Source organism: Mirounga leonina, unplaced genomic scaffold (assembly GCF_011800145.1).
Source record: "Mirounga leonina isolate KUSES-001 unplaced genomic scaffold, KU_Mleo_1.0 Mir_178, whole genome shotgun sequence".
In the NCBI taxonomy this organism is placed as follows: Eukaryota; Metazoa; Chordata; class Mammalia; order Carnivora; family Phocidae; genus Mirounga; species Mirounga leonina.
Window position 1 is genome coordinate 15,778,726 of NW_023270464.1, and position 21,203 is coordinate 15,799,928.

General features: G+C 36.8%; 1 protein-coding gene and 1 pseudogene across 2 annotated transcripts in view; both read right to left on the reverse strand.

Annotated features, from left to right (window-relative positions):
- MCTP2 (multiple C2 and transmembrane domain containing 2) overlaps nucleotides 1-21,203 on the reverse strand; it is a 237,802-nt gene that overhangs the window by 44,441 nt on the left and 172,158 nt on the right. The window lies entirely within an intron of this gene.
- On the reverse strand, nucleotides 6,684-8,279 carry LOC118023018 (annotated as a pseudogene).

Here is a 21,203-nt window from a genome sequence, read left to right on the forward strand (position 1 = left end):
GCCCATGATAATTTCAGAAGTTCTAACATAGGTCTTTGGAATCTCAGAGAAGGAAAGAAGTTAAAACTTATGTAAAGAACTAATGGCTGAACACTTTTTAGAGAAACCCAAGCAGAATACATTTAAGAAAACCAGGCTTAGGCATCTATATTATAATCACACACACTATATTTTAATCACACAAACATCACACTACAATGCTTGTGACCAGAACTACTTGAATGGACATGGATTTCACATTAGAAACTATGGAGGCAAGGAGACACTACAATAATTTTAAAGTGTTAAAATGAACTACAATAACAGAAACAAAAATTGTCAACCCAGAATTCTATACCCAGTGAAAATATCCTTCATGAGTGAAGGTGAAGTAAAGATTTAGATAAGAGAAAATTAAAAAGAATAATAATCTTTGACAAAGCAGGAAAAAACATGCAATGGAAAAAAGACAGTCTCTTCAATAAATGGTGCTGGGAAAATTGGACAGCCACATGCAGAAGAATGAAACTCGACCATTCTCTAACACCATTCACAAAGATAAACTCAAAGTGGATGAAAGACCTCAATGTGAGACAGGAATCCATCAAAATCCTAGAGGAGAACATAGGCAGTAACCTCTTTGACATCAGCCACAGCAACTTCTTTCAAGATACATCTCCAAAAGCTAGTGAAACAAAAGCAAAAATGAACTTTTGGGACTTCATCAAGATAAAGAGCTTCTGCACAGCAAAGGAAACAGTCAACAAAACAAAGAGGCAACCCACAGAATGGGAGAAGATATTTGCAAATGACACTACAGATAAAGGGCTGGTATCCAAGATCTATAAAGAACTTCTCAAACTCAACACCCAAAAAACAAATAATCAAGTCAAAAAGTGGGCAGAATATATGAAAAGACACTTCTCTGAAGAAGACATACAAATGGCTAACAGACATATGAAAAAATGTTCATCATCATTAGCCATCAGGGAAATCCAAATCAAAACAACACTGAGATACCACCTTACACCAGTTAGAATGACAAAAATGGACAGGGAAAGAAACAACAAATGTTGGAGAGGTTGTGGAGAAAGGGGAACCCTCTTACACTGTTGGTGGGAATGCAAGTTGGTACAGCCACTTTGGAAAACAGCGTGGAGGTGCCTCAAAACTTTAAAAATAGAGCTAAACTATGACCCAGCAATTGCACTCCTGGGTATTTACCCAAAAGACACAGATGTAGTGAAAAGAAGGGCCGTATGCACCCCAATGTTCATAGCAGCAATGTCCGCAATAGCCAAACTGTGGAAAGAGCCGAGATGCCCTTCAACTGATGAATGGATAAAGAAGATGTGGTCCATATATACAATGGAATATTACTCAGCCATCAGAAAGGATGAATACCCAACTTTTACATCAACATGGATGGGACTGGAGGAGATTATGCTAAATGAAATAAGTCAAGCAGAGAAAGTCAATTATCATACGGTTTCACTTCTTTGTGGAACATAAGGAATAGCATGGAGGACATTAGGAGAAGGAAGGGAAAAATTGGGGGGGGGGGGAATTGGAGGGAGAGATGAACCATGAGAGACTATGGACTCTGAGAAACAAACAGGGTTTTAGAGGGGAGGGGGGAGGGGGGATTGGTTAGCCTGGTGACGGGTATTAAGGAGGGCACATACTGCATGGAGCACTGGGTGTTATACGCAAACAATGGATCGTGGATCACCACATCAAAAACCAATGATGTATTGTATGGTGACTAACATAACATAATAAAATTCAAAAAAAAAAAAAAAAGTTCCCTAACCCCCCCAAAAAATAAAATAAAATAAATAAAAATAAAAAATAAAAAGTATAACTTCGTATCAATAAATGCTAAAGGAGTTCTTCAAAATGAAGGGAAAAGATACCAGATGGAAACTCCAACTTCAGGAAGAAACAGAGAGCATCAGATGGTAGATACATAGGACAATATTAAAGACTATTTTTTAATTTTACTTTCTCTAGAATCCATACGATTGTTTAAAGCTATGCTTACAGCATCATCCTGGTGGGCTATATAATGTACTTAAATGTAATATATATGACAATTAAAATATAAAGGAGGTGGGGATGAGTGGATAAATGGGACTTAGATGAACTGCAATGTTTCTATGTTTTTAGGTGAAGTGATTCAATAATACTTCTAAATTGACTATCAAAAGTTAAAGGAGATTATACATACACACATGCACCTTAATCCCTAGAACGATCACTGAAAGAATACTGCAGTGAGTTAAAATGGAACGTTAAAAGGCACAAAAAGAGAAACAGGAATAAGGAACACAGTAGACAAATGGAAAATAATAAAATGGTTATCTAAATCCAACAATATCAATAGTTACATTAAATGTTAATACAGGAACAATACTACAAGCATAAAAAAATCCGAGATGAGAATAAAAACTGCAAAATATCCTTCTAAAATTAGGGAAAAGGTAAGGATGTCTGCTCTCACTACTTCTATTCAGCATTAGACTAAATGTTCAAAACCACTTCAATAAAGTAAAAGAAATGAAATAAAAAGCACAAATATCAAAAAGGAAAACAGCAAAACTATCTCTATAGATGACATGATTTTTTAACATAGAAAATTCTAAAGAATCTACAAAGCAAATCCTAGAAATAATTAAATTCAGCAAAGTCACAGAGTATAAAGTTATTTTTTAAAGCAAATTCCATTTTTATATGCTAGTAGCAAAAATAACCCCTGGATTATGACATTTTAAAATTTCCATTTATGGTATCAACAAAATCCATAAATATATAGGAATAAAATTCACAAAATATGAGCAAGATCTCTTCACTGGAAATTATAAAAGATTGCATTATAAAATAAGTGGATAGATATGCCACTAATTCATGGGTTGGAAGACTCAATGGCAGTTGTCTATAAACTAATCTGTAGATGAAAACAATCCTAATTTTGTAGAAATTGACAAGATGATTCTAAATATTATCTGGAAGTACAACTGACAGGATCATTAAAGCAATTATAACAAATAAAGCTTACACTGCCTAATTTCACAATTTACATATCTATAGTAATGAAGACAGTGTGGTGCTGGCAAAAAGATAGGCATAGAGATGAATGGAACAGAAAATAGGTCCAGAAATACATCCACATACATGCAGTTAATTAAGAAAGTTGCCAAGGTAACTCTATGGGAGAAATACAAGTCTTTTCAACAAATGGCACTGGAACAATTGGATATATGTATGGGGAAAAAAGAAAATCACTAATCCTTACCACCTACCATATATAAGAAATAACCCTAAATGGATTATAATATTTAAATATAAATATCCAAACTTTAAAACTTCTAAGAAAACATATGAGGAAAAACCTTTGCCATCTTGGGTGACATTTCTTAAGATACAAAAAGTACAAAGAATAATGTAAATAAAAGAAAAAAATGGAGTTTACTGGCACCAATCTTCATTCACTCTTTGAAAGACACAGCTAAGAAATGGAAAAAGTCACAAAATGGGGAACAATATTATCTATACATATACTGAAAGACAACTTGTATCCAGAATATTTAAAGAATTCTTATAACTTAACAAGAAGATAATCCAATAAAAATGAGCAAAAGATTGGGCCAGGCCCTTCACACATACAGAAATGTATGTGAATACCTAAAAGCACATAGAAAGATATGCAATGATTATCCATCAAGTAAATGCAAATAAAGACTCCTGGGAAATAGCAGTGCACGCATAACAGAAAGGCTACAATTGAAAACACTGCAAGAGAGAAAGTATTGACAGAATGTGGAACAACTAGATCTCTCAAACACTCCAGGTAGAAATACAAAATGATACAACTGATTTGGAAAACCACCTGGAAGTTTCTCAAAAACTTGAGCATACCTCCTACAATCCATGGCCTTTCTACTCCGAAATGTAGAAATTTAGCATGTAACATTTAATGTATGTCCCACAAAGACTTGTTCACAAATGTTCAGAGCACAGCAGTTATACCAAATAACAGCAAAACCAGCAAGAGCCCAAATGTCCACCAACACATGAATGTAATATATCCATTCAATGGAACATTACTCAAAATTAAAACACCTACAAAATGTCAGAACCAGTACATGAAGCTCTATTTCTCTGATACCAAGAAAGCTTCTTACTCTATCATGTGGGTGTCCTTCCTACATTCCACAATGAAGATGCAAAGGTGACCCAGTTTGTATCTTCTCCCAAAATGTAACGTTAAGAAATCTTAAATCTTCAACTGCAAATATTTCTTCACTCTTTGCTTCAAAATTTGTCAAAATTTTTGTAAGAATAGATAAAAATATATATACATGCCAAATCTCAGATGAGGAAAAAGTGATTCATAAAGAGACTTTGTGTTTTTCTAGGGAAAATGCTAAAGACAGAAATATGTGTGAGAGAGGCCGTGGTTCCAAAGGAGCTGTGATAGATGAACTTAGCCAGCACTGTCATAAACACGTCACAAATTCTCTAGGTATTGTTTAATTAGGTATGACATGAGAAGGATGTTATCTTACATCACAAAAAGTTTTAAAGAACAAATAGGACTATGTGTTCCTCAGGTTTCATTATGAAGTGATTTGTAAATAATTATGTAATCAACCAACCCAATGGCCATTAAACTATCTTCTGTACATCCAAGAGGATGCCTCACTTACAAGTATTTAACTTGGGATACCATGGACAATGGACTGCTATTTTCCCAAATAGCCTCATTTGAAATTATATTAAGATTCTGTCCTGTCCCTTGTGAGTAGATTTAAGACTAAGAAATAGCCAGATTACATGAAGCCAAATCTCTGAATGACTCCTAAAAACACTACATTTGTTGAGACAAATAAAACAAACATACAAAGTATGATTACAGAGATTGGTATTTGCCATTTGTCAACTACATTGTCCATGAAAGTAATGTTAAAAGAAATTAAAGATTAAAAAAGCCTCATTTCAATATATATATTTTGATAGGGTTGCTCATACAAAATGATGGATTTTTTTTTTATGTTTGTTCTCATAAATCACTAGACCCACTGCTGAGCTTAGGGTCAGGTTAATATGATTATTGTTTACAGAGTATCACTTTAACCCAATGTTTCAGATTAACTAGGTAATCTTAAATTACTATTCTACTGTGTAGAATGACATAGGATGACTTAAAATGGCATAAATATATTAAGCACATGATTAAAAAAATGTTCACTTTTGGTAGAAAATTACTGAAAAGCTTTTATATCAAGTTTTAGTAATGAACACTCTATTTTCTCTTTTTTAAATTTTATTTTATTATGTTAATCACCTTACATTACCTCATTAGTTTTTGATGTAGTGTTCCATGATTCATTGTTTGTGCATAACACCCAGTGCTCCATGCAGAATGTGCCCTCCTTAATAACCATCACCAGGCTAACCCATTCCCCCACCCCCCTCCCCTCTAGAACCCTCAGTTTGTTTCTTAGAGTCCATAGTCTCTCATGGTTCGTCTCCCCCTCCGATTCCCCCCCTTCATTTTTCCCTTCCTACTATCTTCTTCTTCTTCTTTTTTTTAAACATATAACGTATTATTTGTTTCAGAGGTACAGGTCTGAGAAGATATTTGCAAATGACATATCAGATAAAGGGCTAGTATCCAAAATCTATAAAGAACTTATCACACTCAACACCCAAAGAACAAATAATCCAATCAAGAAATGGGCAGAAGACATGAACAGACATTTTTCCATTGAACACTTTACTTTCTAAGTTACTCATTCCTACACCTCAAATTGAACATTGAGTTTTTAAAAAGAGAATAAAGAGGTCAAGATTCATTTCATAAATACAGTTAAGGCTTAAAGTCAGAGTAAAAATGAACAGATATCTTGGAAGGAAAACAGATGAAAATTAAGCCAATATTCAACTTCCTTGCTACCAGCCCAAACTCCAAACTTACTAGGCCACTGAGTTAAAATCATACTGACAGGCAACATCCCAAGAAGCACGAATGAAGGGCTACTTGATTTATTTTGGTTAAGGCACTACTGCTTCAAAGTTCAAGAACTTTTATTGAATATTCAAAGGGGTTAGAAGGTGTTTCATCTGCAAAATACTGAAGAGGGGGCCTTCAGTAAAAACCACTGGAGTGGTCTTTGCCTTATGACCAACAAGAAAAAAAAAAAAAAGACACACACTTCTTTCCCAATATTGTGAAAATCAGTTCATTTGTTACAATAAAAGTTAAAATATTTAAAAACAGTGTCTCTTGAAATAATCATACAGTCTTTATGAATAACCATCCTGTCAGCCCAGGGCATAATCTGAGGAGAGATTCTCATACACATGATTATTTTAGAATAAAGGTATTAGGTAAAGATGAAACAAAGTTATGCTACTTCCATTCCAAAGAACTCCAAGGTTAAACAAAGACAGAGTAATATAAGAATCTGTTTTTAATTTGACCAAGTACACATTCATTGTTCTAACCAATCAGTAAGTAGCTCCTTCTCAAGAAAGTGTAACTGCCTTTAATGATGTGAAAGGAGAAAAAAAGTGTTGTACAAACACCTCCAGGTCTTATGTCCATTCATCTTAATAAAAGTCTCTATTGCTTCCTGGTCTACATTATGACACTTAGACAGTGATAGCTTTATATTTAAGACCTTCCTTGAATTGGCTTATACTTGACTATAATTCATAAGCCAATATCCACCACAAATTCTACATTCACAATCAAGATACACTATTTGCAGACCCCATACATGAAAGGGTGTTCAGGATTTTGCTTTTGAACATAGTCTTCACTCATTTAGAAAGCTACTCCTTGAGCATTTCTTTACCTTGGACGTGTTTCCTTTTCAACCCATCCCAGAGCACTACATATTAACCCCATCTTAGTGTCACTGCTTTACTTCACGTATAAATTCATTATTCATTTTCCCTTCATTAAACATTTGTTGAACACAATGAACCATGTTAATTTATTGTTTTTAAATTTTTTTTTCAATTTCAAGTAGTCATTTATTAACTGACCAGATTATAAGAATAATCATGGTAGATACCTTAGTTCATCCTTTTAGTAAGCCCATCTTCACCTTCTACAAAATGGGTGCTCTTTTTCTTCATTCCCCTTCATGGAGAAGATCATTTGAAGGGCCATAAGAAATTATTTGTTTCTGTGAAACATTTTTCAACAGTACAGATCTCATGAATCAGAACCTCCATGCAAATGATGCCATATTTACCAAAAGACTGAGCAACCAATGTGTTATCTACCAAGGCAATTCACTTTTTGTTCATCTGGCACAACCATGCTTGTAGATCAATTCATTCACTGACTTCAGGTTTGTATACCCCCATGCCATATATGGTTCCACAATCCTTGAACCTTTGAGTTCACACTATTGATACCTCTGATCCTGATGACAAATGCCAATTTGGGTTCTGCAGGTATGTAGAAGTTGCCAGCTTTTCTTTCCATCCTAGCTATTTGATCTCAGTTCTGTACATCTGCCTATATTCTTTGTGGTAATGCTTAGCTTTTTCATAGATAAACTTCCTCTTTACCTTTCAAAGCATCTTTTGGACAAACTTCTCACTCAGATGCTTGATTTTCAACTCTGTGAAATTACTCTCTTTTTCCTTATGGGTTGCTGGCACAGCAGGAACCTTCCTTTTCTTCTCTTCTGTATCCTCCATGGTTCCAGCCAGAAAAGAGCTGAACCGTGTTGATTTAGACACAAGAGTGAACAAAACCAGCAAACCAACCACCACCCCTAACAACATCAACAATAAAAAGCCTTAATGGAACCTACATTGTATTTGGGGAATTAGGGATGAGATAGGTAAAATAAGCAAGCAAACTATATATTATATATCAGATGATAAAAACTGGCATGTGAAAATAAACCAAACGAACTAGGATGAAAAGGGACTACGATGCAACAGGGAAAGGGGTGCAATTGTAAGTGGGGGCGGCCAGAGAAGACCTTGTGGAGAGAGCAATATGTGAGCCAAGTCCCTGGAGGAAGTGTGGAAATCCAGTTCAGTCATGTTTCTGGTCAAAAGGAATAGTAGATCCAAAGGTCTGAAAGTGAGAGTATGCCTGTATGTGCAAGGAATAGCAAGAACCCCTGTGGCTGAAGCAAAGTGAGTAAGACACTTAGAAAAAGGAACAGAAGTCAGTCTTTAGGGGCCTGGACCACAGCTGTAAGGTCTCTGAAGTTTATTCTAAGGGAGTGGCTGAGCTGTTGGCAGGCTGTGAGCGGAAGAATGGCACTTATGTCGACCATAGTCATGATCTGAGTAAGGATAGGGAGGAGGAATTAGAGCTTGAGGACAGACATTATAACATAATCTAGAAGAGAGGAAAGGAGAATGGATTATAGAAATGTATTACATCTGTGAAGAGGCACTAAATGTTTTTTTCAATAGCTGTGCTTACCTAAGGCTTTGCTAATTGAATATAATGAAGGTAGAGAAGGAAAGGAAATTATTTTAAAGATGGGCCATGGAATTTGAGCTGGATTATTGGTGAGGAACAATATAAAGTGGTAAGGATGCAATTTAAACACAATTGGTATACTGATTAACAGATTAGAAGCAGCTGAAGAGAAAATTAGTGAGCTGAGAAATGATTCCAAAGAAATTATTCAGAATGTAGACAAGAGAGACAAAGATACAGATATATAGGAGAAGTTAAGAGATATGGGTGATAGGAGAAGATGTTCAGGGTGGGGAGAAAGAGTTAATGATAGAATGGGAAGGAAGCAATATATGAAGATAAAATGCCTGAGGATTTTCCAAAATTGTTGAAAGATGCCCATATAGGAAACAAAAAAAAGGGAGGGAAGGAGGGAAGGAGGGAAGGAGGGAAGGAGGGAAGGAAGGAAGGAAGGAAGGAAGGAAGGAAGGAAGGAAGGAAGGAAGGAAGAAAGAAAAGAAAATCCTTACCAGGATAAATGAAGAATTTAGGCCTAAAAATGCCGTAGTAGAACTGAAAAACACCTGGGAACAAGAAAGAAACACTTAAAAGCAGCTAAAGAGAAAAAAAGCTCAATTACAAAGAAAAAGCAATTTGAGTGGGTCTCAGTACAAAAAGCAAAGCAAAAAGACAGTATAACACATACAAATTTCAGTCTTTCAATTTAGAATAGTGTATCTAGTAAATTATCCTAACAATAAATCAAAGACATTTTTGAAAATATATGAGCTAGCAGTGTTTATGACCAAAAGACCCTCATGACAGTATACAATGGAAGATTTATCTTAAAGAGAAGGAAAATTGTTCCTGGTCCAAAGGCTGCATGCAAGGATGTATGTGCTCAAAAGCGATGATAAATGTACACCAAACTAAAACACTGACTTACCAAAAAAAGGCTAATTTTTATGTAATGAGAAATCTAGAACTAAAATAGATATCAGTAAAACCCGTAAATTTGGAGCAGTATGGTTTGATTTAAAGAATTCTAAGATACCCTCATGTTAAGCCTGTATATTAAGGAGAAACACAAACGTCTGCTTTTCAGCATGAAGTTGAAGCTTTATCTCAATCTTCCTGTAAAAAAACAAAACTCACACAAAACAAACAAAAACCCAAAAAAACAACTGTGAGGACTGGATACTATACCCAAATAAACAAAATCTGCTTGAAGACATCTGAGAGCAATAAAGGTACAGTGGGTCCATGGAGACAAGATCAAGAATGGAAGATAAATGCAATGGGGTAAAGCTTGGTTTGCTACTGCTTTATCTCCTTCAGGAATTTTTGTTTTCTTTTGTTTTGTTTTGGCCAATTCACTATGTGGGACAACATAGTGACTGGGCATGGAGTAGCAGTTTAGGGCTTGCTTCTATTTTAATAATCTAGGGAGCTAAAAATTGGAGTACATAGAAACTATGGCAGCCAAGACTTGAGAAACAAAATGAACAGGAGAGATTCAAGCCCAACATTCTCCATGCATTTCTCCTGAGAAATTTATGATTTTCTAAGACATGCATGCTTAGGGTGAAAGGCTGAGACCAAGCAGAAAGTGAGAACTGAAAGTTTTTGGCAATCTCACTGATTGTGAAGTAGTAGTAGGAAAGAAGGGCTCTCGTAAACAGGACAGGCTTTTATTAAGACACCTGAAGGCTATGCACTAAGAATAGGGGTAACTAGGAATACACCCATCCTCAAAATGCTTGAAATCCTACCTTGGATCATTTCAACCTTAATTGTATCATACAGACCTGTTAGATTCTTACTGCCTCCTCTATATCCTCTCTAGTAGAATACAACACAGTTCCATATCCCCTATAACATTTTAATACATCTTATCCAGTATTTAATAAAAATAATTAGTCATGGTTAGGATAAAAAAGAATGACCAAAAATCAAGAGGAAAAACAGACAACCAGAACAAGCAGGTGATTTAGATGTTAGAGTCACCAGATACGAATTTTAAAATAGTTATGATTAATATGTACAGGAAAACAGGTAACAGCATGCAGAATATCAGCAGAGAACTGGAATCTTTAAAACAGAATCTAATGGAAGGCTAGAAAGTTTAAAAAAGGGTAAGTAAAAGGAAGAACTCACGAAATGAATTTAATAACAGAACCAAAAAGAGAAGATTCATGATTTGGTGTATTGGTAGAAAACAGAGAAATATGCTAAGAAAATACAGTACAAAAGCCCCATGGCACACTGAGAAAAGTTTAATTTATATGTAAAAATTTGGAATCCAGGACAGGAGAGGAAAGAAAGAATAGAGCAAAAGCTATAAATGATATTGGATGAGAATTCCCAAAATTTATAAAAGATGTGAGTTTAAAGAAACTCAAATATGATGAAAAGAAAGAAAGAAAACCACACGTGGGCACCTCAGAGCAAAACTGAACATAGCTGATGACCAAAATAAGTTTGAAAAGTAGACACTGGGGAGAAAAAAAAGAAAAAAAAAAAAAAAAAAGCATGTCCTTCCAATGAACAATCAAACTGACAACTCTTCCAAAAAAATAGTAAGAGCCAGAAGACAATTGGAAGGAATGTATGTACTATAGAACTTATGTGCTCCTAGAAAGTTTGGTAAAATTTACCTCTAAAGTTGCAGGGCTTTGTGTTTTGTTTTGTTTTTTCTGGAAAGATATTAAACTACTGATTCAGTTATTTAATGGTTTTAGGGTCATTCAAGTTTTCATTCTTTTTCAGTCACTTTGATATGCTGTTCTACAAGTTTTATCTATTTCATACTTTTTTAACATTTTAAGCATAAGATTTCATAGTATCTTCTTATGTTTAATCTCTGCTTCATCTAGGTTTTTTTCTCATTTTAATGCCAGATACTGTTTACTTGTGCCTTTATTCTGTACATTGAAAACTCTCAGAAAATAATCAATATTACTAAGTTTTTTGAAGAAGCAATTTTTAATTTTATTTTCCCTTCCGTTTTACATATGTACTCTACTTCATTGATTTTGGTCTTATTTTTATTTATAATTAATTTGGCTTCATTTTGCTGTAGTTTTTCAAATCTTGATTTTGACAGTTAACTAATTTTGAGTGTGACTTATTTTTCAATACTGGTTTTGTCTTGTTCTATTTTTATAGAATACAACATATCAATTCCAACTCTTATGTGGAAGGGCAAAAAGCCAAGAATAGCCAAGGCATCCCTGAAAACTAAAAAACAAATTAGAATCACGCTAAAGCCAAATGATGTTTGTATAACATTACAGGTACAGACAAGAGACCAATGGGCAAGCCCACCCACATATGGGAAACCTGATCTATGACTTTCTGAAAATTGCAGATCACTGGGAAAAAAGTAGGAGATTCAAGAACTGGAACTAGATTAATTGGATAGCCAGAACACAAAAATGAAATCAAAAGTAGCTTTAAAAATTTAATGTGGGGGTGTGTGGGTGTCTCAGTTGGCTAAGTGTCTGCCTTCAGCTAAGGTCATGATCACAGGGTCCTGGGATCAAGTCCTGCTCCAGGCTTCCTGCTCAGTTGGGAGTCTGCTTCTCCCTCTCTCTCTCTGCCTGCCGCTCTGCCTACTTGTGCTCGCTCTCTCTCTCTCTGTGTCAAATAAATATACAACATCTTTTTAAAAAATTTAATGTAAAAAGTAAAACCATAAAAAACTTAAAGAATATCTTTATGACTTTGGGATAGGGAACAATCCTCAATAATGACACAAACTGCATAAACCACAGAAAAAATAACTGATAAATCTGACATGAAATATAAGAATTTTTTTTTATCACAAGTTAATACAGAGTGAAGAACTAAGCCACAAACGTGGAGAAGGTATTTCTATCTAGGTTATATAAGACACTTCTATAAATCAATAAAAATGTAGTGGGTAAGGAAGAACAAAAAGGAGCACAAAAGGGGCGCCTGGGTGGCTCAGTTGGTTAAGCGACTGCCTTCGGCTCAGGTCATGATCCTGGAGTCCCAGGATCGAGTCCCGCATCGGGCTCCCTGCTCAGCGGAGAGTCTGCTTCTCCCTCTCCCTGCCCCCGCTGCTCCCCCTGCTTCTGCGCTCTGTCAAATAAATAAATATTAAAAAAAAATCTTTAAAGATTCTCTTCTTCTGCCCCTCCCCCATCCTGCTTGCATGATCTCTCTCTAAAAAAAATAATAACAATAATAATTTACTCGTAAAGTTAAATGTCCTACAGAATGAAGATGAACCACGTGGATAAATGTCAAAAACAGTATTGAGTGGATTTGCAAGCCACAGAGTTAAGACATTAAAGTATTAAGTGATGGCTTTGATAAAAATCTTCAAAAAACAGACAAAATTCAACTACACTTCCTAAACAGATACAAAGGTGGCAAAACTACCATGGCTACTGAGTGAATGATACAACATTGTGTCACCATTACTTCTGGGGATGAGGGATGAAGAAGGATTCAATCATAAAGAGGCAAAGAAAGGACTTCTAAAATAATGGGAATCTTTAATTTTTAAGTTGGGTGATAGGCATGTAGGTGTTTCTTACTGTTATTCTTTAAATTGTACACAGAGATGCATAGTTTTATAAACTCCCTTGTATATACAATATATTTTATACTAATCTCTTTTTTATGGCAGGTAATGTGCCACTAGAAACAATGGATATGATTTTGCACTGACCTAGGAATGCTTTCAAATCTATGCAATTGAAGGTTCCAAGTAACCACTCCATTTGGTTACAACTGCTGTGGACAAAGAACTGATTTTGAAAATGAGGAAGGCCAGGGTGAGGAAGAAAGAAGAAAAAGAGAAAAGCCAGCAACCAAATAACTCTCTCTCACACACATACACCCACACACAGTGGACCAAATATGGCCCCTACTGTTTGTCAGTTTACAGCCTCTGGCCCAGATTACTCTAATACACTCCTAACTCATATATTAATCATAGTAATTTTCCCTGCATCCTAATTCTTCACATCAAAGCCAAAGTAATAACCCAAAGCTTAGTTCTTACTGTGATACACTCCTGCTCAAAGCCTTTTATATCTGCCCACTCTCTACAGACAGTCTAAAACTCTTAGTATGCTATTCAAGGACATTAAATCAAAATAAGGCCTGAACTTTATATTTACTATTCTTTCTCTCTACCATATTTTCTATATTCCAGCACAAAAATTTACCATTCTTAAAAACTGTCTATGGGGGCACTGGGTGGCTCAGTCGGTTGGGTGGCTGCCTTCAGCTTGGGTCATAATCCCAGGGTCCTGGGATCGAGCCCCGCATTGGGCTCCCTGCTCATCGGGGAGCCTGCTTCTGCCCCCCACACCTTGTGTGTGCACACACATTCTCTCTTTCTCTCTGTCTCAAATAAATAAATAAAATCTTAAAAAAAAAAAAAACCTGCCTATGTTTTCCTTCTCAGAGCCTTAATCCAAGTGCCCCTAGAAATGTTCTTTTTTTAATTTCTCACTGGTTGTCCTGGTTGGAACAAGCCATTATGTTACCTGGCTTCATAATGCCTTGTAATTGGTTCTATAAATATCAAGTAAATGTATTTTGCCTGGCATCAAGGTCATTTTGTTCAAGTTTTACTCTTTGAAATTCTGAAGCATATATAATTTATATTTGTATTCCTTATAAACCATAAGATGGTGTCTTATATATAATAGATACTCAAAGATTTACTGAATTGAAACAGGAGTCAAAATGAGCATTAAAAGTCTAACTGAATCCTTTGCATTTGAACAACCTGACACCCAAAACTGCAGTTGGGTGATGTTACAACATACGGCAGCTTGTCATGGTCTGGAGGGCAGACCAGGAAGCCTAAATCAGAATCCAAACGATGGCTTTATACAAAGGCAAGAGGATAGAACCTGAGATACACCAGATGCATGAATTACAAATATCCCCCCAGTGCAGCATCCCCCATGTGAACATTTGTGTGTGGTTTGAAAAAGGTGAGCAGGAGAAAGTTCTGGTGAGTGGTTCATTTCCATTCTACATCAATTCCCAGAAAGCCAAGGTGGGCAAACATACTGTGCGTTCCGAATCAATTAAAACTGCTGAATTGATTAATCAATTCAAACATCCATTCAACCAACATTCATGGAGTGTTTATTATGTATGGGGCACTTGCTGCTATTTTAATAAAGGAATAAGACACTTTCTGTCATCCAGCAGCTACAGTATAAACTCTCAAACACACATGCATGCACGCACACACACGCACGAGGACACACATCTAGAGTTCCTCATCATGCCTTATTTACATATAGTTGTAAATAAAAATATCAGAGCACATCATTATATATGATCACACAGTAATCAAAAAAACATTTTAAAATACATTATATGTTAAAAAAGAAAAAAGAAGAAGATGATAGCAGGAGGGGAAGAATGAAGGGGGGGAAATCGGAGGGGTAGACGAACCATGAGAGACGATGGACTCTGAAAAACAAACTGAGGGTTCTAGAGGGGAGGGGGGTGGGGGGATGGGTTAGCCTGGTGATGGGTATTAAAGAGGGCACGTTCTGCATGGAGCACTGGGTGGTATGCACAAACAATGAATCATGGAACACTACATCAAAAACTAATGATGTAATATACAGTGATTAACATAATAAAAAAAGAACATCTTAAATGAAAAAAAACATTTTAAATGAAAAAATAAAATTGTTAATAATTAAATTTGTGGTTGAGTTGGACTATGGAGCCAAGTGCTCTTAACTACCACGCTGTACTTTTTCCTGTTGTGTTATTTCCAATAGTTCTGAGGCAATTACATTTTCTAACATTAAGCATTTATTTAATGGTGCTTGGGACATATTCATTTTGATTGGATCTAAATCATGGCTCTCTCCATCCTAGCAGTGTGCTCTTGGAAACATTATATAACCTTTTTTCATCTGTAAAATGAGAATGGTAGTATCTGCCTCAAGCACTGTGGAGAGGACTCAAGGCAATGATAGAAGGGAGGAGTCATCATCACATCACTGCCATACTTCTTAAAGCAGATGAATGACTGCATCCAAGTCAAAAGAAGAAGCATGAAGAAAGCCACTTGGAAGATAAGGTTTGTTGGTCTCTCTGTCACTAATTATTTCAGTGGAAAAGCACTCCGGCCATTCATTGGTTCAATGAGAAGACATTTACTCAGTTATTCCTTTGTGTTTGCCCAATGCTAGAGAGGGGCCATGCTTAGTTTAGACTTTCTCTTTAGTAAGAGAAAGAAAGCACAAGCAAAAGATATGACAATGGTAAAAAAAATTTTAAAGGCTTCCCATGCTTAGAGGTGGTAAGACAACCAATTGGGCTAGATCAAGAGATACGGGGCTGGAGATAAGGGTAGGTACTAAGCGGGGGCCAGTTAATGGAAAGACCTGTATGTCATGGTAATAGGTTGAAGATGTGATTGTAAGCTAAACATAAAAATAACAGGATCGGATATTTAGATAACTTCGATAACAGGATATCCTTAATTATGGGAATGGAGTAATGGAATGAGAAACAGAAAAACCTTTTAGTAAGGAACTGCAATAGCCCAGGAGAAAGGACAAGATCACTTTTGTCTAGGATAATAAGGGATGTTTTACAAAGAATATAGGCTTTTGGGGTGCCTGGGTGGCTCAGTCAGTTAAATGGCTGACTCTTGATTTTGGCTTAGGTCATGATCCTGGGGTTCTAGGATCAAGCCCTACATGGAGCTTCATGCTCAGCGGGGAATGTGTTTGAGGATTCTTTCTCTTCCTCTCTCTTTCCCTCTACTCGCATTGTCGATCTCTCAAATAAATAAATGAATCTTTTTAAAAAAAGAATATAGGCTTTTGTTGGTTCTTTAAACATAGTTTGGATTTTGATGAACTGTGGGAAGTCACATGGGGAAATAGTATGGATTTGATGCCCAATCATACTCATCCACTCACCAGGAATTACTTCTGATTTCTGGACAACCCTTTGAATCATTCCTGGTCTCCTCATGTCTTTGGGTTGGTCTGTGAAACTATTCCACCCATTCCTTGCCTTGTTGGGGTTTTTATATACAAAATCTACTATGTGGAGAGGTACACAGCTTCCTCATAGATGTAAAGCCCTCCGCCATATACCAGCAGTGGTGGGGAAAGCCAAATGAGCTAACCAAATACCAGAAATCTTTCAAGTTGCTGATAACATGTGACTTTTGTCTATTTGAAACTACAGTTCTCCCAGCCACTCTGATGGACATGTCCACAGTCCATAACCTCTTCCCTCCTCCCAAATGTATGCCTCACTAAATTACTTCCTATGCAAGGAGCCAATACTTGCTTCATAAATCCTTATCCATCAGATAAGCAACATGAATGAAGGACTGCAATGAAGGGCCTACTTGTGGTAGGCAGAATAATGGTACCCCAAAAGATGTCCATGTCCTAGTCCCCAGAACCTGTGAGTATGTTTCAGCGCAAAGGGAAACTAAGGTTACAGATAGAGGTCAGGTTGCTAACCATCCAACCTTAACATAGGTTAGGTTAGCGATCATCATGGATTACCTGGTTGAGTCCAATGTAATCACAAGGGTCAGTCCATAGTGGAAGGTAGAGGCAGAAGAAAAAAGTCAGAAAAAGATGTGAGGGCAAAGCAAGGCCAAAGAGATGCCATGCGAGGACTCAACAATGTGCCCTTGCTGGATGTGAAGCTGGAGGAAAGGATCATGAGCCAGAGAACATGAGCAGCCTCTGTAAGCTGGAAAAGGAAAGGAAATAGATGCTCCCCTAGAGCCACCAGAATAGAATGTAGCCCATCCAGCATCTTGATTTTAGGCCAGTGAGACCTGTGGTGGTGGACTCCTGTCCTCCAGAACTCTGAGATAATAAATCTGTGCTGTCTAAAGCCACCTAACATACATGGTAATTTGTCATACTTGCAACAGAAAACTAATAAAGTAGTATAATATGAAAGGGGGAACATACCTAGGGAAATTGGAAAGGGCTGTCTAGACTGACCAGAGAGTGAATTCTACACCTTTGGAAGGAACCAGGGTCTAGGAAGGGATTTGTTCCTCCTGATCTAATCTCCACCTAGAAAGAGGTAAGGGGAATAAAGAAACCCATCATGGAAGAGATTTCCTTTGGCAAATGTCAACTCAGATCGGGCCCAGAACTGAAATGCCCTTCCCTACCCTGACCCTCCCTTTTCTCCCCTGTCCTCCAATAAAAACTTCGTATCTCAACCCTTACCTCTACGTCATGTTCTGGTTGCCACACGTATATATATATATATGTATATGTATATATATATATGTTTATATATAAACTTATCTGAATCAAAACTCATTAACCATGTATTTCCTTGAGCATTGAAATATGCCATTTCTGATGTTCATCTGGCATTCTCTTTGACTATTTCTATATGATATAAAATGGTCTGGTCAGTTCACTGGGGGGAAAATGTCAAACTGGGCATCTTGCCTTATCTCTTAAAGACAAAACTCCACTAACTAGTTCTAGTTTTATGTGGGAACGACCCTCACTGGTAATTTGCTCTCAGTACTTTTGCAGAAGGACAACTGAATTACATGTTTCCTACTTTATCTCCCATGACTGCTAGAATAAACAATGTGTATAATTTTCAAACTTCCAATTTCACAGTAATACTATTCTATATAAAAGAACATATGGACATTTCCATGGATCTATGTAGCTAATTCCACTCTGGTTTTATAAGTCCATATATAAATCCATATAATCTTAAAATTAACCATAAATTGGAGACTTTTAGACTGTATTCTTTTAGACGTGGAATTTTTGTTGACTTTTATTTTCCCCTTTTGAATGTATTATGGGACTTTCTGTTTACAGATTTATGTATTGATTTGAAAGAGAGAGAGAGAGAGAGAGAACAAGCGCTGGGGGAGGGGCAGAGGGGGAGAGAGAGAGAGAGAGAGAGAGAAAGAATCTCCAGCAGACTCCACACCGAGCGCGGAGCCAGACACGGAGCTTGATCCAACGACGCTGAGATCACAACCTGAGCCGAAATCAAGAGCTGGACGCTCAACTGACTGAGTCACCCAGTGCCCCTTATGGGACTTTTTAACAACAGAAAATAATGTTTCTAGGGGTACCTGGGTGGCTCAGTCATTAAGCGTCTGCCTTCGGCTCAGGTCATGATCTCGGAGTCCTGGAACTGAGCCCTGCATTGGGCTCCCTGCTCAGCAGGAAGCCTGCTTCTCCCTCTCCCACTCCCCCTGCTTGTGTTCCTGCTCTCGCTGTGTCTCTCTCTGTCAAATAAATAAATAAAATCTTAAAAAAAAAAAGAATGCTTCTAACCTGTATTTATACATACCAAATACTAAATACATAATCCTTTTCCTCCTTGAAATACGAAGCATTTATTAAAATCCCATCACTTTCATGTTTGCATCATGCTACTGGCCACTTTATACTTTACATTTCTTGATGACATTATATAAATGGAAAATGGTCAAATGATCGCCTATGGTCCAATGAACGTCCCCATACCATTCATAAAGGCAGAACGACTAGTTTACAAAGTAGAAAAGCACTGAACTAAATGAAATAAAGCAACTAATGGGCTGCAACTATCAGCTTTTTCCTCCTGGAATGATCATAATTTCAGGTCTACAACCAAACAATAAATTCCTCATTACGCTTTTTTGCAGAAACTGGTAATTGAGCAGTTGACAGTCTGATTTTGGTAAATATATTTTTCAAAGCCATCAGCAAATTCTCTGCTCTGATTAAAGGAAGGGAGGACAAATCCTCACACTTTTATTTACTCCCCATAAAGCTGGGTATCTTGAAGGAGTCAAGGAAAAATCCCATTACATGTACCTATAAATATTATTTCAGACTCGTAATTGTTGGCACGGTGGGCACCGTCTGTGGCAGAAGTCCGATGGGACTCTAATTGTACTCTCAGTGGACAAAGCATTCTCAAAAAGTGTTCTCTGACTTTGGTCCCATGAACATCAGGCTACAATTGTGACTAAAAGCTTAAACTTCACACTTACGACTGACTCCTTCATGTTCATAGAAAGATTAGATCAGAATGAATACAGAAAAAAATCGCTCTGGGTAATAAAGCAAGTGTATCTAATTAGCATTAGTGCAGTGATCAAGTAAAGCAGTTCACTGTATTAAGTTACTCTGCTTGTAGCTTTATTTCTGGCACTAAAAGGAGGAGGCTTGCAATCCGTTCACATTAAGCCTGCACATACTCGGTGTGCTTAAAACAGACTAAGGTGCTTTAATTCAGGAACCCTCCAACAGTGATTAGGGAGTGATACTATTTATAGCAAAGCACAATCCCTTTAGGAATCTGACTGAGAATGTCTTAGATGGTCTCCCATTACTCTGATAGACTATCTATTTCCTCCATCAAAAGGAAGACAGTTTACATCAGAGCCACACATACCTAACACCAAACACAAACATGAAGCCAGGTTTGCATCCTCCTCTCCCCGAAACATGCTTTTAGGAGTCCTGAATTTGTTTTGATCATGAGGAATCTGAGAAGCTTTCCTATAACACTGAGACATCACGATAAACCAGGAAGGAACCCAAAATAAGGGGTTTAAGTATGTACACACACACACACACACACACACACACTCTCTCTCCTATCCACTCACACACTCACTCACTCAATCTTCTGCTCACCAAAAGTTCAAAATCTGTTGCATCATGTAAATAAATGTGCCCCAAACAACCACCATCACAACAAAAATTCCTAAAACAACAATGATCTTATTTAAAGATGCTGCTTGAATTTTAACGTCTTTCATTTCAAATCAAAAACGGGATGACATGAATAGAATATAAAGTCTTCCTCAAGCCTTTCTAGGATATGATCCACTTAAGCACAGAATTAAAATATTTTAAAAGGCCCTTTAAAAACGAAGAGGCAGATGTTCAGGTAAAAGCAAAGCCAGGAGACTGTATATTTTAATAAAGCTATTATATGTACAGCCCCAAATTAGGAGTGGCACTGAGGCTAGTGCATGTCTAAACCATCACCACCTGTTTGCCCTGAAAAATCAATTAAAGTCACACTTTCAGAGGAGTCCCCTTCTAACCAATAAAACTTAGCCAGCTTCATCAAGAGACTTGAGTCCCTCAGAGGGAATGTACTTGAAACCTGAATCCTTAGTCTCGCGTTCCTGCACTGCTTGCATTCATATAAACTAACCATGGTAAAACCAGCCTTCAGGAGCAATGGTAGAAATGGGAGAAGGAGAGAGACCAGAGAGAGAGAGAGAGAGAGAGAGAGAGAGAGAGAGATCCTTATTTCCTTTGGCTTTATCCTGAGAATCCTACTTCCTTTTGGTGAATTCCAGTAATTTCTTCAAAGGCTCTGTTTTTTTTTTTTTTTTTTCTTTTCTTTTTTTCTCCTACAGAATTCTGTGCTACATTTTCTGTGCAACAGAAGAGATCCAACTTTGCAAGTTGAAAGCAAGGGCAGGAAAGCCATCCCAAGTGTTTTAGTAATTAAACGAATATGCATAATGAACCATATGCCCAAAGGGCCTGTTCTTCATGTGGGCCAGATTTTTGTTTGAATTTTTAATTTTTATATACAGATGAAACATTCAGTGTAATCTACCAACAGTGTGAGAGAGCATGCAATAAGAAAAAGTGCAAGGGACAGTCCACGTAGGAGCAGGAACAGGAGACACTAGAGAAATTCTGCTCTGAAGATGTTGATTCAAATGTGTTTTTTCCCCTCTAGCAATTGTTCTTGTCATCTGCTCAGAGTC